General features: G+C 43.2%; 24 non-coding genes and 1 pseudogene across 24 annotated transcripts; all 25 read left to right on the top strand.

The window, feature by feature from the left end:
• The first annotated feature begins 394 nt into the window (after nt 1–394).
• Nucleotides 395–514, top strand: LOC142507351 (5S ribosomal RNA). The gene has a single exon (XR_012805611.1). It is a non-coding gene; the product is annotated as a 5S ribosomal RNA (ribosomal RNA).
• Nucleotides 515–1199: 685 nt separating this feature from the next.
• LOC142507823 (5S ribosomal RNA) lies at nt 1200–1322 on the top strand. Its single transcript, XR_012806066.1, has one exon. It is a non-coding gene; the product is annotated as a 5S ribosomal RNA (ribosomal RNA).
• Nucleotides 1323–1951: 629 nt separating this feature from the next.
• On the top strand, nt 1952–2070 carry LOC142513634 (5S ribosomal RNA). Its single transcript, XR_012809571.1, has one exon. It is a non-coding gene; the product is annotated as a 5S ribosomal RNA (ribosomal RNA).
• A 674-nt stretch (nt 2071–2744) lies between these two features.
• LOC142509239 (5S ribosomal RNA) lies at nt 2745–2863 on the top strand. Its single transcript, XR_012807423.1, has one exon. It is a non-coding gene; the product is annotated as a 5S ribosomal RNA (ribosomal RNA).
• Nucleotides 2864–3484: 621 nt separating this feature from the next.
• On the top strand, nt 3485–3603 carry LOC142509523 (5S ribosomal RNA). Its single transcript, XR_012807693.1, has one exon. It is a non-coding gene; the product is annotated as a 5S ribosomal RNA (ribosomal RNA).
• A 683-nt stretch (nt 3604–4286) lies between these two features.
• LOC142506424 (5S ribosomal RNA) lies at nt 4287–4405 on the top strand. The gene has a single exon (XR_012804718.1). It is a non-coding gene; the product is annotated as a 5S ribosomal RNA (ribosomal RNA).
• Nucleotides 4406–5045: 640 nt separating this feature from the next.
• On the top strand, nt 5046–5164 carry LOC142515313 (5S ribosomal RNA). Its single transcript, XR_012811166.1, has one exon. It is a non-coding gene; the product is annotated as a 5S ribosomal RNA (ribosomal RNA).
• Nucleotides 5165–5847: 683 nt separating this feature from the next.
• Nucleotides 5848–5965, top strand: LOC142517176 (5S ribosomal RNA). Its single transcript, XR_012812937.1, has one exon. It is a non-coding gene; the product is annotated as a 5S ribosomal RNA (ribosomal RNA).
• Nucleotides 5966–6647: 682 nt separating this feature from the next.
• On the top strand, nt 6648–6766 carry LOC142515315 (5S ribosomal RNA). Its single transcript, XR_012811167.1, has one exon. It is a non-coding gene; the product is annotated as a 5S ribosomal RNA (ribosomal RNA).
• A 683-nt stretch (nt 6767–7449) lies between these two features.
• LOC142516262 (5S ribosomal RNA) lies at nt 7450–7567 on the top strand. Its single transcript, XR_012812065.1, has one exon. It is a non-coding gene; the product is annotated as a 5S ribosomal RNA (ribosomal RNA).
• Nucleotides 7568–8250: 683 nt separating this feature from the next.
• On the top strand, nt 8251–8369 carry LOC142507215 (5S ribosomal RNA). The gene has a single exon (XR_012805477.1). It is a non-coding gene; the product is annotated as a 5S ribosomal RNA (ribosomal RNA).
• A 681-nt stretch (nt 8370–9050) lies between these two features.
• LOC142509946 (5S ribosomal RNA) lies at nt 9051–9169 on the top strand. The gene has a single exon (XR_012808091.1). It is a non-coding gene; the product is annotated as a 5S ribosomal RNA (ribosomal RNA).
• Nucleotides 9170–9852: 683 nt separating this feature from the next.
• On the top strand, nt 9853–9971 carry LOC142509948 (5S ribosomal RNA). The gene has a single exon (XR_012808093.1). It is a non-coding gene; the product is annotated as a 5S ribosomal RNA (ribosomal RNA).
• A 683-nt stretch (nt 9972–10654) lies between these two features.
• Nucleotides 10655–10773, top strand: LOC142515852 (5S ribosomal RNA). Its single transcript, XR_012811674.1, has one exon. It is a non-coding gene; the product is annotated as a 5S ribosomal RNA (ribosomal RNA).
• A 681-nt stretch (nt 10774–11454) lies between these two features.
• Nucleotides 11455–11573, top strand: LOC142516221 (5S ribosomal RNA). Its single transcript, XR_012812027.1, has one exon. It is a non-coding gene; the product is annotated as a 5S ribosomal RNA (ribosomal RNA).
• Nucleotides 11574–12252: 679 nt separating this feature from the next.
• Nucleotides 12253–12371, top strand: LOC142513224 (5S ribosomal RNA). Its single transcript, XR_012809182.1, has one exon. It is a non-coding gene; the product is annotated as a 5S ribosomal RNA (ribosomal RNA).
• Nucleotides 12372–13049: 678 nt separating this feature from the next.
• On the top strand, nt 13050–13168 carry LOC142514703 (5S ribosomal RNA). Its single transcript, XR_012810585.1, has one exon. It is a non-coding gene; the product is annotated as a 5S ribosomal RNA (ribosomal RNA).
• Nucleotides 13169–13849: 681 nt separating this feature from the next.
• On the top strand, nt 13850–13967 carry LOC142512417 (5S ribosomal RNA; annotated as a pseudogene).
• Nucleotides 13968–14615: 648 nt separating this feature from the next.
• LOC142508802 (5S ribosomal RNA) lies at nt 14616–14734 on the top strand. Its single transcript, XR_012807005.1, has one exon. It is a non-coding gene; the product is annotated as a 5S ribosomal RNA (ribosomal RNA).
• A 681-nt stretch (nt 14735–15415) lies between these two features.
• LOC142513058 (5S ribosomal RNA) lies at nt 15416–15534 on the top strand. Its single transcript, XR_012809024.1, has one exon. It is a non-coding gene; the product is annotated as a 5S ribosomal RNA (ribosomal RNA).
• Nucleotides 15535–16182: 648 nt separating this feature from the next.
• On the top strand, nt 16183–16301 carry LOC142509095 (5S ribosomal RNA). The gene has a single exon (XR_012807283.1). It is a non-coding gene; the product is annotated as a 5S ribosomal RNA (ribosomal RNA).
• A 679-nt stretch (nt 16302–16980) lies between these two features.
• On the top strand, nt 16981–17099 carry LOC142514173 (5S ribosomal RNA). Its single transcript, XR_012810081.1, has one exon. It is a non-coding gene; the product is annotated as a 5S ribosomal RNA (ribosomal RNA).
• A 649-nt stretch (nt 17100–17748) lies between these two features.
• LOC142510491 (5S ribosomal RNA) lies at nt 17749–17867 on the top strand. The gene has a single exon (XR_012808600.1). It is a non-coding gene; the product is annotated as a 5S ribosomal RNA (ribosomal RNA).
• Nucleotides 17868–18546: 679 nt separating this feature from the next.
• Nucleotides 18547–18665, top strand: LOC142514175 (5S ribosomal RNA). The gene has a single exon (XR_012810082.1). It is a non-coding gene; the product is annotated as a 5S ribosomal RNA (ribosomal RNA).
• A 607-nt stretch (nt 18666–19272) lies between these two features.
• On the top strand, nt 19273–19391 carry LOC142510227 (5S ribosomal RNA). The gene has a single exon (XR_012808352.1). It is a non-coding gene; the product is annotated as a 5S ribosomal RNA (ribosomal RNA).
• Nucleotides 19392–19960: the final 569 nt, after the last annotated feature.

Consider the following 19960-nt stretch of genomic DNA (forward strand, 5'->3'; position numbering starts at 1 on the left):
TCGAAATTCAATTTCGGTTCCACTTTATCGTATCCCAGGCATAATAAAAGCTTTACATTCGCTATTTTCTTCTTCTTATTTTTTTCTTATTTTTTGGGAACATTTAGCGATTTTTATTGTCGTGAGCCGGTTCTGTGCGGAAGGGTATGACCCAGATTACTCCAAAGACAATCAACTCGTTAAAAAAAATTATTTTGAATGTTTTATCCATAATTTACGTAAAGGGTCGCGACACGAGGACTGCCCAAGGAGGTCATCCATCTAGCTCTGCCATCGCGTCAGAACTGCTTAACTTCATGGTTCTGATTGGGAGAGACAGTGCCGCGTGTTGTCCATCGCCGTCCGCTCCACACGTACTCGAAGGATATAAGAATAAAACATCCCACTCAATATCAGGTGCGATCATACCAGCACTAATGCACAGGATCCCATCAGAACTCCTGAAGTTTAGCGTGCTTGGGCGAGTGCAGTACTAGGATGGGTGACCATCTGAGAAGTCCTCGTGTTGCACCCCTTTTCGTGTTTTTCTATTTTTGATTACTTGTTGACAGACGATTTTCGGCTCAAATCATCTGAATCTCGATCAGGGACCAGATAAGACATGCGAAATCAACATGGCTCGGGCACTGCCGGAGTTGGACAAAATTGTAGGCTAATTTGATTGTGAACGGGAAAGCGAACGAGACTCATTACTCCGCAATGAGCTGGCGAGATTTTAGCCGAATTTCCTTCTCTAAGACCCTCTAATTTGCGATTTTCCGCTTCTGTTAAGCTTCCGTTTCCTCGAGAAATCCGCTTAGGAAGTTCGAAATTCGATTTCGGTTCCACTTTATCGTATCTCAGGCATAATAAAAGCATTACATTCGCTATTTTCTTCTTCTTATTTTTTTCCTATTTTCTGGGAACATTTATCGATTTTTGTTGTCGTGAGCCGGTTCTGTGCCGAATGGTATGACCCAGATTACTACGGAGACGGTTAACTCATTAAAAACAATTATGTCGACTATTTTATCCGTAATTTACGTAAACGGTAGCGACACGAGGACTTCCAAGGGAGGTCACCCATCCTAGCTCTGCCATCGTGCCAGAACGCTTAACTTCATGGTTCTGATTGGACGAGAGCAGTGCCGCGTGTTGTCCATCGCCGCCCGCTCCACACATACTCGAAGGATATAAGAATAAACATCCCACTCAATATCAAGTGCGATCATACCAGCACTAATGCACTGGATCCCATCAGAACTCCGAAGTTAAGCGTGCATGGGCGAGAGAAGTACTAGGATGGGTAACCGACCCCTTGGGAAGTCCTCGTGTTGCACCCCTTTTCGTGTTTTTCTATTTTTGATTACTTGTTGACAGACGATTTTCGGCTCAAATCATCTGAATCTCGATCGGGACCAGATGAGACATGTGAAATCAACGTAGCTCGGGCACTGCCGGATTTGGACAAAATTGTTGCCAAACGAACGAGAATCATTACTCCGCAATGAGCTTGCGAGATTTCAGCCGAATTTCTTCTCTAAAACCCTCTAATTTGCGATTTTCGCTTCTGTTAAGCTTCCGTTTCCTCGAGAAATCCGATTAGGAAGTCCGAAATTTTATTCCGGTTCCATTTTATCTTATCACAGGCATAATAATAGTTTTACATTCGCTATTTTCTTCTTCTTTTTTTTTCCATTTTCTGGGAATACTTACTCCGGATACGGCTTACTCATTACTCCGGATACGGCTTGCTCATTAAAAACAATTATTTCGACTGCTTTATCCATAATTTACGTAAACGGTCGTGACACGAGTACTTCCCAGGGAGGTTACCTATCCTAGCTCTGCCATCGCGCCAGAACGCTTAACTTCATGGTTCTGATTGGGCGAGAGCAGTGCCGCGTGTTGTCCATCGTCGCCTTCTCCACACGTGCTATTGTGATATAAGAATAAACATCCAATCAATGTCGGGTGCGATCATACCAGCACAAATGCACCGGATCCCATCAGAACTCCGAAGCTAAGCGTGCTTGGACGAGAGCAGTACTAGGATGGGTGACCACCTGGAAAGTCCTCGTGTTGCACCCCTTTTCGTCTTTTTCTATTCTTGATTACCTGTTCACAGACGATTTTCGGCTCAAATCATCTGAATCTCGATCGGGACCAGATAATAGATGTGAAATAAACGTAGCTCGGGCACGGCTGGATTTGGACAAAAATGTAGCCTAATTTGATTGTAAACGGGCAAACGAACGAGACTCATTACTCCGCAATGAGCTGGCTTCGAATTCCTTCTCTAAAACCCTCTAATTTGCGATTTTCCGCTTCTGTTAAGCTTCCGTTTCCTCGAGTAATCCGCTTAGTAAGTTCGAAATTCAATTTCGGTTCCACTTTATCGTATCCCAGGCATAATAAAAGCTTTACATTCGCTATTTTCTTCTTCTTATTTTTTTCCTATTTTCTGGGAACATTTAGAGATTTTTGTTGTCGTGAGCCGGTTCTGTGCGGAAGGGTATGACCCAGATTACTCCAGAGACGATTAACTCATTAAAAACAATTATTTTGAATGTTTTATCCATAATTTACGTAAACGGTCGCGACACGAGGATTTCCCAGGGAGGTCACCCATCCTAGCTCTGCCATCGCGCCAGAACGCTTAACTTCATGGTTCTGATTGGGCGAGAGCAGTGCCGCGTGTTGTCCATCGCTGCCCGCTCCACAAATACTCGAAGGATATAAGATTAAACATCCAACTCAATATCGGGTGCGATCATACAAGCACTAATGCACGGGATCCCATCAGAACTCCGAAGTTAAGCGTGCTTGGGCGAGAGCAGTGATAAGATGGGTGACCCCCTGAGAAGTCCTCGTGTTGTACCCCTTTTCGTATTTTTCTATTTTTGATTACTTAATGACAGACAATTTTCGGCTCAAATCCTCTGAATCTCGATCAGGAATAGATAAAACATGTGAAATCAACGTAGCTCGGACACTGCCGGATTTGGACAAAATTGTAGACTAATTTGATTGTAAACTTGCAAACGAACGAGACTCATTACTCCGCAATGAGCTTGCGAGATTTTAGCCAAATTCCTTCTTTAAGACCCTCTAATTTGCGATTTTCCGCTTCTGTTAAGCTTCCGTTTCCTCGAGAAATCCGCTTAGGAAGTTCGAAATTCGATTTCAGTTCCACTTTATTGTATCCCAGGCATAATAAAAGCTTTACATTCGCTATTTTCTTCTTCTTATTTTTTTCCTATTTTCTAAGAACATTTATCGATTTTTGTTGTCGTGAGCCGGTTCTGTGCCGAATGGTATGACCCAGATTACTCCGGAGACGGTTAACTCATTAAAAACAATTATGTCGACTGTTTTATCCATAATTTACGTAAACGGTCGCGACACGAGGACTTCCAAGGGCGGTCACTTATCCTTGCTCTTCCATCGCCGCCCGCTCCACACATAATCGAATGATATAAGAATAAACATCCCACTCAATGTCGGGTGCGATCATACCAGCACTAATTCACCGGATACCATCAGAACTCCGAAGTTAAGCGTGCTTGGGCGAGAGCAGTGCTAGGATAGGTGACCCCCAGGGAAGTCCTCATGTTGCACCCCTTTTCGTGTTTTTCTATTTTTGATTACATGTTGACAGACGATTTTCGGCTCAAATAATCTGAATCTCGATCGGGACCAGATAAGACATGTGAAATCAACGTAGGTCGGACATTGCCGGATTTGGACATAATTGTAGCCTAATTTGATTGTAAACGGGCAAACGAACGAGACTCATTACTCCGCAATGAGCTGGCGAGATTTTAGCCGAATTCCTTCTCTAAAACCCTCTAATTTGCGATTTTCCGCTTCTGTTAAGCTTTCGTTTCCTCGAAAAATCCGTTTAGGAAGTTCGAAATTCGATTTCGGTTCCACTTTATCGTATCCCAGGTATAATAAAAGTTTTACATTCGCTATTTTCTTCTTCTTATTTTTTTCCTATTTTCTGGGAACATTTAGCGATTTTTGTTGTCGTGAGCCGGTTCTGTGCGGAAGGGTATGACCCAGATTACTCCGGAGACGGTTAACTCATTAAAAACAATTATTTCGAAATGTTTTATCCATAATTTGCGTAAACGGTCGCGACACGAGGTCTTCACAGGGAGGTCACCCATCCTAGCTCTACCATCGCGCCAGACGCTTAACTTCATGGTTTTGATTGGGCGAGAGCAGTGCTGCGTGTTGTCCATCGTCGCCCGCTTCATACGTACGCGAGGCATATAAGAATAAAAATCACACTCAATGTGGGGTGCGATCATACCAGCACTAATGCACCGAATCCCATCAGAACTCCGAAGTTAAGCGTGCTTGGGCGAGACCAGTACTAAGATGGGTGACCCCATGGAAAGTCCTCATGTTGCACCCCTTTTCGTGTTTTTCTATTTTTGATTACTTGTTGACAGATGACTTTTGACTCAAATAATCTGAATCTCGATCGGGACCAGATAAGACATGTGAAATCAACGTAGCTCGGGCACTGCCGGATTTGGACAAAATTGTAGGCTAATTTGATTGTAAACGGGCAAACGGACGAGACTCATTACTACGCAATGAGCTGACGAGATTTTAGCCGAATTCCTTCTCTAAGACCCTCTAATTTGCGATTTACCGCTTCTGTTAAGCTTTCGTTTCCTTGATAAATCCGCTTAGAAAGTTTGAAATTCGATTCCGGTTCCATTTTATTGTATCCCAAACATAATAATTGCTTTACATTCGCTATTTTCTTCTTTTTACGTGAGCCGGTTCTATGCAGAAGGGTATTACGTAGATTACTCCGGAGACGTTTAACTCATTAAAAACAATTATTTTGACTGTTTTATCCATAATTTACGTAAACGGTCGTGACACGAGTACTTCCCAGGGAGGTTACCCATCCTAGCTCTCCCATCGCACTAGAACGCTAAACTTCATGGTTCTGATTAGGCGAGAGCAGTGCCTCGTGTTGTCCATCGTCGCTTTCTCCACACGTACTCTTGGGATATAAGAATAAACATCCACTCAATGTCGGGTGCGATCATACCAGCACTAATTCACCGGATCCCATCAGAACTCCAAAGTTAAGCGTGCTTGGGCGAGAGCAGTACTAGGATAGGTGACCCCCAGGGAACTCCTCGTGTTGCACCCCTTTTCGTGTTTTTCTATTTTTGATTACTTGTTGACAGACGATTTTCGGCTCAAATCATCTGAATCTCGATCGGGACCTGATAAGACATGTGAAATCAACGTAGCTCGGGCACTGCCGGATTCGGACAAAAATGTAGCCTAATTTGATTGTAAACGGGCAAACGAATGAGACTCATTACTCCGCAATGAGCTTGGGAGATTTTAACCAAATTCCTTCTCTAAGACCCTCTAATTTGCGATTTTCCACTTCTGTTAACCTTCCGTTTCCTCGAGAAATCCGCTTAGCAAGTTCGAAATTCGATTTCGGTTCCACTTTATCGCAACCCATGCATAAGAAAAGCTTTACATTCGCTATTTTCTTCTTCTTATTTTTTTCCTATTTTCTGGGAACATTAAGCGATTTTTGTTGTCGTGAGCCGGTTCTGTGCCGAAGAGTATTACCCAGATTACTCCGGAGACAGTTAACTAATTAAAAACAATTATGTCGACTGTTTTTTCCATAATTTACGTAAACGGTCACGACCCGAGGACTTCCACGGGAGGTCACCCATCATAGCTCTGCCATCGCGCCAGAACACTTAACTTCATGGTTCTGATTGGGCGAGAGCAGTGCCGCGTGTTGTCCATCGCCGCCCGTTCCACCCGTACTCGAGGGATATAAGAATGAACATTCAACTCAATGTCTGGTGCGATCATACCAGCACTAATGCACCGGATCCCATCAGAACTCCGAACTTAAGCGTGCTTGGGCGAGAGCAGTACTAGGATGGTTGACCCCTGGGAAGTCCTCGTGTTGCACCTTTTTTCGTGTTTTTCTATTTTTGATTACTTGTTGACATATGTTTTTCGGCTCAAATCACTTGAATCTCGTTCAGGACCAGATAAGACATGTGAAATCAACGTAGCTCGAGCATTGCCGGATTTGGACAAAATTGTAGCCTAATTTGATTGTAAACGGGCAAACGAACGAGACTTTTTACTCCGCAATGAGCTGGCGAGATTTTAGCCGAATTTCTTCTCTAAAACCCTCTAATTTGCGATTTTCCGCTTCTGTTAAGCTTTCATTTCCTCGAGAAATCCGCTTAGGAAGTCCAAAATTTATTCCGGTTCCATTTTATTTTATCCGAGGCATAATAATAGCTTTACATTCGCTATTTTTTTCTTCTTATTTTTTTTTCTGTTTTCTGGGAATACTTAGTGATTTTTTTTGTCGTGAGCCGGTTTTATGCAGAAGGGTATTACGTAGATTACTCCGGAGACGTTTAACTCATTAAAAACAATTATTTCGACTGTTTTATCCATAATTTACGTAAACGGTCGTGACACGAGTACTTCCCAGGGAGGTTACCTATCCTAGCTCTCCCATCGCACTAGAACGCTAAACTTCATGGTTTTGATTAGGCGAGAGCAGTGCCTCGTGTTGTCCATCGTCGCTTTCTCCACACGTACTCTTGGGATATAAGAATAAACATCCACTCAATGTCGGGTGCGATCATACCAGCACTAATTCACCGGATCCCATCAGAACTCCAAAGTTAAGCGTGCTTGGGCGAGAGCAGTACTAGGATAGGTGACCCCCAGGGAACTCCTCGTGTTGCACCCCTTTTCGTGTTTTTATATTTTTGATTACTTGTTGACAGACGATTTTCGGCTCAAATCATCTGAATCTCGATCGGGACTTGATAAGACATGTGAAATCAACGTAGCTCGGGCACTGCCGGATTCGGACAAAATTGTAGCCTAATTTGAATGTAAACGGGCAAACGAATGAGACTCATTACTCCGCAATGAGCTTGGGAGATTTTAACAAAATTCCTTCTCTAAGACCCTCTAATTTGCGATTTTCCACTTCTGTTAACCTTCCGTTTCCTCGAGAAATCCGCTTAGCAAGTTCGAAATTCGATTTCGGTTCCACTTTATCGCAACCCATGCATAAGAAAAGCTTTACATTCGCTATTTTCTTCTTCTTATTTTTTTCCTATTTTCTGGGAACATTAAGCGATTTTTGTTGTCGTGAGCCGGTTCTGTGCCGAAGAGTATTACCCAGATTACTCCGGAGACAGTTAACTAATTAAAAACAATTATGTCGACTGTTTTTTCCATAATTTACGTAAACGGTCACGACCCGAGGACTTCCACGGCAGGTCACCCATCATAGCTCTGCCATCGCGCCAGAACACTTAACTTCATGGTTCTGATTGGGCGAGAGCAGTGCCGCGTGTTGTCCATCGCCGCCCGTTCCACACGTACTCAAGGGATATAAGAATGAACATTCAACTCAATGTCTGGTGCGATCATACCAGCACTAATGAACCGGATCCCATCAGAACTCCGAAGTTAAGCGTGCTTGGGCGAGAGCAGTACTAGGATGGTTGACCCCTGGGAAGTCCTCGTGTTGCACCCCTTTTCGTGTTTTTCTATTTTTGATTACTTGTTGACATATGATTTTCGGCTCAAATCACTTGAATCTCGATCAGGACCAGATAAGACATGTGAAATCAACTTAGCTCGAACATTGCCGGATTTGGACAAAATTGTAGCCTAATTTGATTGTAAACAGGCAAACGAACGAGACTTTTTACTCTGCAATGAGCTGGCGAGATTTTAGCCGAATTTCTTCTCTAAAACCCTCTAATTTGTGATTTTTCGCTTCTGTTAAGCTTTCATTTCCTCGAGAAATCCGCTTTGGAAGTCCAAAATTTATTCCGGTTCCATTTTATTTTATCCCAGGCATAATAATAGCTTTACATTCGCTATTTTCTTATTCCTATTTTTTTTTTCTGTTTTCTTGGAATACTTAGCGATTTTTGTTGTCGTGAGCCGGTTCTATGCAGAAGGGTATTACGTAGATTACTCCGGAGACGTTTAACTCATTAAAAACAATTATTTCGACTGTTTTATCCATAATTTACGTAAACGGTCGTGACACGAGTACTTCCAAGGGAGGTTACCCATCCTAGCTTTCCCATCGCACTAGAACGCTAAACTTCATGGTTCTGATTAGGCGAGAGCAGTGCCTCGTGTTGTCCATCGTCGCTTTCTCCACACGTACTCTTGGGATATAAGAATAAACATCCACTCAATGTCGGGTGCGATCATACCAGCACTAATTCACCGGATCCCATCAGAACTCCAAAGTTAAGCGTGCTTGGGCGAGAGCAGTACTATGATAGGTGACCCTCAGGGAACTCCTCGTGTTGCACCAATTTTCGTGTTTTTCTATTTTTGATTACTTGTTGACATACGATTTTCGGCTCAAATAATCTGAATCTCGATCGGGACAAGATAAGACATGTGAAATCAACGTAGGTCGGACACTGCCGGATTTGGACAAAATTGTAGCCTAATTTAATTGTAAACGGGCAAACGAATGAGACTCATTCCTCCGCAATGAGCTGACGAGATTTTAGCCGAATTCCTTCTCTAAGGCCCTCTAATTTGCGATTTTCCGCTTCTGTTAACTTCCGTTTCCTCGAGAAATCCGCTTAGGAAGTTCGAAATTCAATTTCGGTTCCACTTTATCGTATCCCAGGCATAATAAAAGCTTTACATTCGCTTTTTTCTTCTTTTTATTTTTTTCCTATTTTCTGGGAACATTTAGCGATTTTTGTTGTCGTGAGCCGGTCTGTGCGGAAGGGTATGACCCAGATTACTCCGGAGACGGGTAACTCATTAAAAACAATTATTTCGAATTTTTTATCCATAATTTATGTAAACGGTCGCGACACGAGGTCTTCCCAGGGAGGTCACCCATCCTAGCTCTGCCATTGCGCCAGAACGCTTAACTTCATGGTTCTGATTGGGCGAGAGCAGTGCCGCGTGTTGTCCATCGCCGCCCGCTCCACACGTACTCGAGGGATATAAGAATAAACATCCCACTCAATGTCGGGTGCGATCATACCAGCATTAATGCACCGGATCCCATCAGAACAACGAAGTTAAGCGTGCTTGAACGAGAGCAGTTCTAGGGTGGGTGACCCCCTGGGAAGTTCTCGTGTTGCACCCTTTTTCGTGTTTTTCTATTTTTGATTACTTGTTGACAGACGATTTTCGGCTCAAATCATATGAATCTCGATCGGGACCTGATAAGACATGTGAAATCAACGTAGCTCGGGCACTGCCGGATTCGGACAAAATTGTAGTCTAATTTGATTGTAAACGGGCAAACGAACGAGGCTCATTACTCCGCAATGAGCTTGCGAGATTTTAACCTAATTCCTTCTCTAAGACCCTCTAATTTACGATTTTCCACTTCTGTTAACCTTCCGTTTCCTCGAGAAATCCGCTTAGGAAGTTCGAAATTCGATTTCGGTTCCACTTTATCGCAACCCATGCATAAGAAAAGCTTTACATTCGCTATTTTCTTCTTCTTATTTTTTTCCTATTTTCTGGGAACATTAAGCGATTTTTGTTGTCGTGAGCCGGTTCTGTGCCGAAGAGTATGACCCAGATTACTCCGGAGACAGTTAACTAATTAAAAACAATTATGTCGACTGTTTTATCCATAATTTACGTAAACGGTCACGACACGAGGACTTTCACAGGAGGTCACCCATCCTAGCTCTGCCATCGCGCCAGAACACTTAACTTCATGGTTCTGATTGGGCGAGAGCAGTGCCGCGTGTTGTCCATCGCCGCCCACTCCACACGTACTCCAGGGATATAAGAATAAACATCCCACTCAATGTCGGGTGCGATCATACCAGCATTAATGCACCGGATCCCATCAGAACAACGAAGTTAAGCGTGCTTGAACGAGAGCAGTTCTAGGGTGGGTGACCCCCTGGGAAGTTCTCGTGTTGCACCCTTTTTCGTGTTTTTCTATTTTTGATTACTTGTTGACAGACGATTTTTGGCTCAAATAATCTGAATCTCTATCGGGACCTGATAAGACATGTGAAATCAACGTAGCTCGGGCACTGCAGGATTCGGACAAAATTGTAGCCTAATTTGATTGTAAACGGGCAAACGAACGAGACTCATTACTCCGCAATGAGCTTGCGATATTTTAACCAAATTCCTTCTCTAAGACCCTCTAATTTGCGATTTTCCACTTCTGTTAACCTTCCGTTTCCTCGAGAAATCCGCTGAGGAAGTTCGAAATTTGATTTCGGTTCCACTTTATCGCAACCCATGCATAAGAAAAGCTTTACATTCGCTATTTTCTTCTTCTTATTTTTTTCCTATTTTCTGGGAACATTTAGCAATTTTTGTTGTCGTGAGCCGGTTCTGTGCGGAAGGGTATGACGCAGATTACTCCGGAGACGGTTAATTCATTAAAAACAATTATTTCGAATGTTTTATCCATAATTTATGTAAACGGTCGCGACAAGAGGTCTTCCCAGGGAGGTCACCCATCCTAGCTCTGCCATCGCGCCAGAATGCTCAACTTCATGGTTCTGATTGGGCGGGAGCAGTGCCGCGTGTTGTCCATCTCCGCCCGCTCCACACGTACGTAAGGCATATAAGAATAAAAATCGCACTCAATGTGGGGTGCGATCATACCAGCACTAATGCACCGGATCCCATCAGAACTCCGAAGTTTAGCGTGCTTGGGCGAGACCAGTACTAGGATAGGTGACCCCCAGGGAACTCCTCGTGTTGCACCCCTTTTCGTGTTTTTCTATTTTTGATTACTTGTTGACAGACGATTTTCGGCTCAAATAATCTGAATCTCGATCGGGACAAGATAAGACATGTGAAATCAACGTAGGTCGGACACTGCCGGATTTGGACAAAATTGTAGCCTAATTTGATTGTAAACGGGCAAACGAACGAGACTCATTACTCCGCAATGAGCTGGCGAGATTTTAGCCGAATTCCTTCTCTAAGGCCCTCTAATTTGCGATTTTCCGCTTCTGTTAACTTCCGTTTCCTCGAGAAATCCGCTTAGGAAGTTCGAAATTCGATTTCGGTTCCACTTTATCGTATCCCAGGCATAATAAAAGCTTTACATTCGCTATTTTCTTCTTCTTGTTTTTTTCCTATTTTCTGGGAACATTTAGAGATGTTTGTTGTCGTGAGCCGGTTCTGTGCGGAAGGGTATGACCCAGATTACTCCGGAGACGGTTAACTCATTAATAACAATTATTTCGAATGTTTTATCCATAATTTATGTAAACGGTCGCGACACGCGGTCTTCCCAGCGAGGTCACCCATCCTAGCTCTGCCATCGCGCCAGAATGCTTAACTTCATGGCTCATTTGGGCGGGAGCAGTGCCGCGTGTTGTCCATCGCCGCCCGCTACACACGTACGCGAGGCATAAAAGAATAAAAATCCCACTCAATGTGGGGTGCGATCCTACCAGCACTAATGCACCGGATCCCATCAGAACTCCGAAGTTAAGCGTGCTTGGGCGAGACCAGTACTAAGATGGGTGACCCCCTGGTAAGTCCTCGTGTTGCTCCCCTTTTCGTGTTTTTCTATTTTTGATTACTAGTTGACAGATGATTTTCGGCTCAAATAATCTGAATCTCGATCGGGACCAGATAAGACTTGTGAAATCAACGTAGCTCGGGCACTGCCGGATTTGGACAAAATTGTAGGCTAATTTGATTGTAAACGGGCAAACGAACGAGACTCATTACTCCGCAATGAGATGGCGATATTTTAGCCGAATTCCTTCTCTAAGACCCTCTAATTTGCGATATACTGCTTCTGTTAAGCTTTCGTTTACTCGAGAGATCCGCTTAGGAAGTTCGAAATTCGATTCCGGTTCCACTTTATCGTATCTCAGGATTAATAATAGCTTTACATTCGCTATTACCTTCTTATTTTTTTCCTATTTTCTGGGAAAATTTAGAGATTTTTGTTGTCGTGAGCCGGTTTTGGGCAGAAGGATATGACGCAGATTACTCTGCAGATGGTTAACTCATTAAAAACAATTATTTCAACTGTTTTAGCCATAATTTACGTAAACCGTCGCGACACAAGGACTTTCCAGGGATGTCACCCATCCTAGCTCTACCATCGCGCCAGAACGCCTAACTTCTTGGTTCTGATTGGGCGAGAGCAGTGCCGCGTATTTTCCATCGCCGCCCGCTCCACACGTACTCGAGGGATATAAGAATAAACATCCACTCAATGTCCGGTGCGATCATACCAGCACTAATGCACCGGATCCCATCAGAACTCCGAAGTAAAGCGTGCTTGGGCGAGAGCAGTACTAGGGTGGGTGACCCCCTGGGAAGTCCTCGTGTTGCACCTCTTTTCGTGTTTTTCTATTTTTGATTACTTGTTGACAGACGATTTTTGGCTCAAATCATCTGAATCTCGATAGGGACCAGATAAGACATGTGAAATCAACGTCGCTCGGGCACTGCCGGATTTGGAAAAATTGTAGCCTAATTTGATTGTAAACGGGCAAACGAACGAGACTCATTATTCCGCAATGAGCTGGCGAGATTTTAGCCGAATTCCTTCTCTAAGACCCTCTAATTTGCGATATACTGCTTCTGTTAAGCTTTCGTTTACTCGAGAGATCCGCTTAGGAAGTTCGAAATTCGATTCCGGTTCCACTTTATCGTATCTCAGGATTAATAATAGCTTTACATTCGCTATTACCTTCTTATTTTTTTCCTATTTTCTGGGAAAATTTAGAGATTTTTGTTGTCGTGAGCCGGTTTTGGGCAGAAGGATATGACGCAGATTACTCTGCAGATGGTTAACTCATTAAAAACAATTATTTCAACTGTTTTAGCCATAATTTACGTAAACCGTCGCGACACAAGGACTTTCCAGGGATGTCACCCATCCTAGCTCTACCATCGCGCCAGAACGCCTAACTTCTTGGTTCTGATTGGGCGAGAGCAGTGCCGCGTATTTTCCATCGCCGCCCGCTCCACACGTACTCGAGGGATATAAGAATAAACATCCACTCAATGTCCGGTGCGATCATACCAGCAGTAATGCACCGGATCCCATCAGAACTCCGAAGTAAAGCGTGCTTGGGCGAGAGCAGTACTAGGGTGGGTGACCCCCTGGGAAGTCCTCGTGTTGCACCTCTTTTCGTGTTTTTCTATTTTTGATTACTTGTTGACAGACGATTTTTGGCTCAAATCATCTGAATCTCGATTGGGACCAGATAAGACATGTGAAATCAACGTCGCTCGGGCACTGCCGGATTTGGAAAAATTGTAGCCTAATTTGATTGTAAACGGGCAAACGAACGGGACTCATTATTCCGCAATGAGCTGGCGAGATTTTAGCTGAATTCCTTCTCTAAGACCCTCTAATTTGCGATTTTCCGCTTCTTTTAAGCTTCTGTTTCCTCGAGAAATCCGCTAAGGAAGTCCGAAATTTGTTTATGGTTCCATTTTATCGTATCTCAGGCATAATAATAGCTTTACATTCGCTATTTTCTTCTTCTTATTTTTTTCCTATTTCTGGGAACATTTATCGATTTTTGTTGTCGTGAGCCGGTTCTGTGCGGAAGGGTATGACGCAGATTACTCCGGAGACGGTTAACTCATCAAGAACAATTATTTCGACTGTTTTATCCATAATTTATGTAAACAATCGCGACACGAGGACTTCCCAAGGAGGTCACCCATCCTAGTTCTGCCTTCGCGCCAGAACGCTTAACTTCAAGGTTCTGATTGGGCGAGAGCAGTGCCGCGTGTTGTCCATCGCCGCCCGCTCCACACGTACGCTAGGCATATAAGAATAAAAATCCCACTCAATGTCGGGTGTGATCATACAAGCACTAATGCACCGAATCCCATCATAACTCCGAAGTTAAGCGTGTTGGGCGAGACCAGTACTAGTATGGGTGACTCCCTGAGAAGTCCTCGTATTGCACCTCTTTTCGTGTTTTTCTATTTTTGATTACTTGTTGACAGATTATTTTCGGCTCAAATCATCTGAATCTCGATCGGGACCAGATAAGACGTGAAATCAACGTAGCTCGGGCACTGCCGGATTTGGACAAAATTGTAACCTAACTTGATTGTAAACGGGCAAACGAATGAGACTCATTATTTTGCAATGAGCTGGCGAGATTTTAGCTGAATTCCTTCTCTAATACCCTCTAATTTACGATTTTCTGCTTCTGTTAATCTTCCGTTTCATCGAGAAATCCGCTTAGGAAGTCCGAAATTCGATTCAGGTTCCATTTTATCGTATCCTAGGAATATTAATAACTATGTATTCGCTATTTTCTTCTTCTTAATTATTTTTCTATTTTCTGGGAACATTTAGCATATTTTGTTGTTGTGAGCCGGTTCTGTGCGGAAGGGTATGACGCAGATTATTCCGGAGACGGTTAACTCATTAAAAACAATTATTTCGACTGTTTGCTCTATAATTTACGTAAACGGTCACGACACGAGTACTTCCCAAGGAAGTCACCCATCCTAGCTCTGACATCGCGCAAGAACGCTTAACTTCATGGTTCTGATTGGGCGAGATCACTACCTCGGGGGATATAAGAATAAACATCCCTCTCAATGTCGGGTGCGATCATACCATCACTAATTCACCGGATCCCATCAGAACTCCGAAGTTAAGCGTGCTTGGGCGAGAGCTATACTAGGATGGGTGACCCCCTTGGAAGTCCTCATGTTGCACCCTTTTTAGTGTTTTTCTTTTGTTGATTACTTGTTGACAGACGATTTTCGGCTCAAATAATCTGAATCTTTTTCGGGACCAGATAAGACATGTGAAATCAACGCAGCTCGGGCACTGCCGGATTTGGACAAAATTGTAGGTTAATTTGATTGTAAACTGGCAAAAGAACGAGACTCATTCTACGCAATGAGCTGGCAAGATTTTAGCCGAATTCCATCTCTAAGACCCTCTAATTTGCGATTTTCCGCTTCTGTTAAGCTTCCGTTTCCTCGAGAAATCCGCTTAGGAAGTCCGAAATTCGATTCTAGTTCCATTTTATCGTATCCCAAGCATAATAATAGCTTTACATTCCCTATTTTCTTCTTCTTATTTTTTTTGTATTTTCTGGGAACATTTGGCGATTTTTGTTGTCGTGAGCCTGTTCTGAGCGGAAGGGTATTACGTAGATTACTCCGTAGAAGTTTACCTCATTAAAAACAATTATTTCGACTGTTTTATCCATAATGTACGTAAACGGTCGCGACACAAGGACTTCCCAGGGAGGTCACACATCCTTGCTCTGCCATCGCGCCAGAACGCTTAACTTCATGGTTCTGATTGGGCAAGAGCAGTGCCGCGTGTTGCCCATCGCCGCCCACTCCACACGTACTCGAGGGATATAAAAATAAACATCCCACTAAATTCGGGTGCGATCATACCAGCACTAATGCATCGGATCCCATCAGAACTCCGAAGTTAAGCGTGCTTGGGCGAGAGCAGTACTAGGATGGTTGACCCCCTGGGAAGTCCTCGTGTTGCACCCCTTTTCGTGTTTTTCTATATTTGATTACTTGTTGACATGTGATTTTCGGCTCAAATCATATGAATCTCGATCGAGATCAGATAAGACATGTGAAATCAACGTAGCTCGGGCACTGCCGGATTTGAACAAAATTGTAGCCTAATTTGATTGTAAACGGGCAAACGAACGAGACTCATTACTCCGCAACGAGGTGGCGAGATTTTAGCTGAATTCCTTCTCTAAGACCCTCTAATTTGCGATTTTCCGCTTCTATTAAGCTTCCGTTTCCTCGATAAATCCGCTTAGGAAGTTCGAAATTCGATTCCGGTTCCATTTATCGTATCCCAGGCATAATAATAGTTTTACATTAGCTATTTTCTTCTTCTTAATTTGTTTATATTTTCTGGGAACTTTTAGCAATTTTTGTTGTTGTGGGCCGGTTCTGTGCGGAAGGGTATGACGTAGATTATTCCGGAGACGGTTAACTCATTAAAAACAATTATTTCGACTGTTTTCTCTATAATTTACGTAAACGGTCACGACACGAGTACTTCCCAAGGAGGTCACCCATCCTAGCTCTGACATCGCGCAAGAACGCTTAACTTCATGGTTCTGATTGGGCGAGATCAGTGCCTCGAGGGATATAAGAATAAACATCCCTCTCAATGTCGGGTGCGATCATACCATCACTAATTCACCGGATCCCATCAGAACTCCGAAGTTAAGCGTGCTTGGGCGAGAGCTATACTAGGATGGGTTACACCCTGGGAAGTCCTCGTGTTGCACCCTTTTTAGTGTTTTTCTTTTGTTGATTACTTGTTGACAGACGATTTTCGGCTCAAATAATCTGAATCTTTTTCGGGACCAGATAAGACATGTGAAATCAACGCAGCTCGGGCACTGCCGGATTTGGACAAAATTGTAGGTTAATTTGATTGTAAACGGGCAAAAGAACGAGACTCATTCTACGCAATGAGCTGGCGAGATTTTAGCCGAATTTCTTCTCTAAGACCCTCTAATTTGCGATTTTCCGCTTCTGTTAAGCTTCCGTTTCCTCGAGAAATCCGCTTAGGAAGTCCGAAATTCGATTCTGGTTCCATTTTATCGTATCCCAAGCATAATAATAGCTTTACATTCCCTATTTTCTTCTTCTTATTTTTTTTGTATTTTCTGGGAACATTTGGCGATTTTTGTTGTCGTGAGCCTGTTCTGAGCGGAAGGGTATTACGTAGATTACTCCGTAGAAGGTTACCTCATTAAAAACAATTATTTCGACTGTTTTATCCATAATGTACGTAAACGGTCGCGACACAAGGACTTCCTAGGGAGGTCACACATCCTAGCTCTGCCATTGCGCCAGAACGCTTAACTTCATGGTTCTGATTGGGCAAGAGCAGTGCCGCATGTTGCCATCGCCGCCCACTCCACACGTACTCGAGGGATATAAGAATAACATCCCACTCAATTCGGGTGCGATCATACCAGCACTAATGCATCGGATCCCATCAGAACTCCGAAGTTAAGCATGCTTGGGCGAGAGCAGTACTAGGATGGTTGACCCCCTGGGAAGTCCTCGTGTTGCACCCCTTTTCGTGTTTTTCTATATTTGATTACTTGTTGACATGCGATTTTCGGCTCAAATCATATGAATCTCGATCGAGATCAGATAAGACATGTGAAATCAACATAGCTCGGGCACTGCCGGATTAGAACAAAATTGTAGCCTAATTTGATTGTAAACGGGCAAACGAACGAGACTCATTACTCCGCAATGAGGTGGCGAGATTTTAGCTGAAATTCCTTCTCTAAGACCCTCTAATTTGCGATTTTCCGCTTCTATTAAGCTTCCGTTTCCTCGATAAATCCGCTTAGGAAGTTCGAAATTCGATTCCGGTTCCATTTATCGTATCCCAGGCATAATAATAGTTTTACATTAGCTATTTTCTTCTTCTTAATTTGTTTATATTTTCTGGGAACTTTTAGCAATTTTTGTTGTTGTGGGCCGGTTCTGTGCGGAAGGGTATGACGTAGATTATTCCGGAGACGGTAAACTCATTAAAAACAATTATTTCGACTGTTTTCTCTATAATTTACGTAAACGGTCACGACACGAGTACTTCCCAAGGAGGTCACCCATCCTAGCTCTGACATCGCGCAAGAACGCTTAACTTCATGGTTCTGATTGGGCGAGATCAGTGCCTCGAGGGATATAAGAATAAACATCCCTCTCAATGTCGGGTGCGATCATACCATCACTAATTCACCGGATCCCATCAGAACTCCGAAGTTAAGCATGCTTGGGCGAGAGCTATACTAGGATGGGTTACACCCTGGGAAGTCCTCGTGTTGCACCCTTTTTAGTGTTTTTCTTTTGTTGATTACTTGTTGACAAACGATTTTCGGCTCAAATAATCTGAATCTTTTTCGGGACCAGATAAGACATGTGAAATCAACGCAGCTCGGGCACTGCCGGATTTGGACAAAATTGTAGGTTAATTTGATTGTAAACGGGCAAAAGAACGAGACTCATTCTACGCAATGAGCTGGCGAGATTTTAGCCGAATTTCTTCTCTAAGACCCTCTAATTTGCGATTTTCCGCTTCTGTTAAGCTTCCGTTTCCTCGAGAAATCCGCTTAGGAAGTCCGAAATTCGATTCTGGTTCCATTTTATCGTATCCCAAGCATAATAATAGCTTCACATTCCCTATTTTCTTCTTCTTATTTTTTTTGTATTTTCTGGGAACATTTGGCGATTTTTGTTGTCGTGAGCCTGTTCTGAGCGGAAGGGTATTACGTAGATTACTCCGTAGAAGGTTACCTCATTAAAAACAATTATTTCGACTGTTTTATCCATAATGTACGTAAACGGTCGCGACACAAGGACTTCCTAGGTAGGTCACACATCCTAGCTCTGCCATTGCGCCAGAACGCTTAACTTCATGGTTCTGATTGGGCAAGAGCAGTGCCGCATGTTGCCATCGCCGCCCACTCCACACGTACTCGAGGGATATAAGAATAACATCCCACTCAATTCGGGTGCGATCATACCAGCACTAATGCATCGGATCCCATCAGAACTCCGAAGTTAAGCATGCTTGGGCGAGAGCAGTACTAGGATGGTTGACCCCCTGGGAAGTCCTCGTGTTGCACCCCTTTTCGTATTTTTATATATTTGATTACTTGTTGACATGCGATTTTCGGCTCAAATCATATGAATCTCGATCGAGATCAGATAAGACATGTGAAATCAACGTAGCTCGGGCACTGCCGGATTAGAACAAAATTGTAGCCTAATTTGATTGTAAACGGGCAAACGAACGAGACTCATTACTCCGCAACGAGGTGGCGAGATTTTAGCTGAATTCCTTCTCTAAGACCCTCTAATTTGCGATTTTCCGCTTCTATTAAGCTTCCGTTTCCTCGATAAATCCGCTTAGGAAGTTTAAAATTCGATTCCGGTTCCATTTTATCGTATCCCAGGCATAATAATAGTTTTACATTCGCTATTTTCTTCTTCTTAATTTTTTTTATATTTTCTGGAAACATTTAGCAATTTTTGTTGTTGTGAGCCGGTTCTGTGCGGAAGGTTATGACGCAGATTATTCCGGAGACGGTTAACTCATTAAAACAATTATTTCGACTGTTTTCTCTATAATTTACGTAAACGGTCACGACACGAGTACTTCCCAAGGAGGTCACCCATCGCCGCCCGCTCCACACGTACTCGAGGGATATAAGAATAAACATCCCACTCAATGTCGGGTGCGATCATACCATCACTAATTCACCGGATCCCATCAGAACTACGAAGTTAAGCGTGCTTGGGCGAGAGCTATACTAGGATGGGTGACCCACTGGGAAGTCCTCGTGTTGCTCCCTTTTTAGTGTTTTTCTTTTGTTGATTACTTGTTGACAGACGATTTTCGGCTCTAATAATCTGAATCTTTTTCGGGACCAGATAAGACATGTGAAATCAACGCAGCTCGAGCACTGCCGGATTTGGACAAAATTGTAGGTTAATTTGATTGTAAACGGGCAAAAGAACGAGACTCATTCTACGCAATGAGCTGGCGAGATTTTAGCCGAATTCCTTCTCTAAGACCCTCTAATTTGCGATTTTCCGCTTCTGTTAAGCTTCCGTTTCCTCGAGAAATCCGCTTAGGAAGTCTGAAATTCGATTCTGGTTCCATTTTATCGTATCCCAAGCATAATAATAGCTTTACATTCCCTATTTTCTTCTTCTTATTTTTTTTGTATTTTCTGGGCACATTTGGCGATTTTTGTTGTCATGAGCCTGTTCTGAGCGGAAGGGTATTACGTAGATTACTCCGTAGATGGTTAACTCATTAAAAACAATTATTTCGACTGTTTTATCCATAATTTACGTAAACGATCGCGACACAAGGACTTCCCAGAGAGGTCACACATCCTAGCTCTGCCATCGCGCC

The sequence above is a fragment of the Primulina tabacum genome, chromosome 10 (genome assembly GCF_025594145.1).
Source record: "Primulina tabacum isolate GXHZ01 chromosome 10, ASM2559414v2, whole genome shotgun sequence".
Lineage (NCBI taxonomy): Eukaryota > Viridiplantae > Streptophyta > Magnoliopsida > Lamiales > Gesneriaceae > Primulina > Primulina tabacum.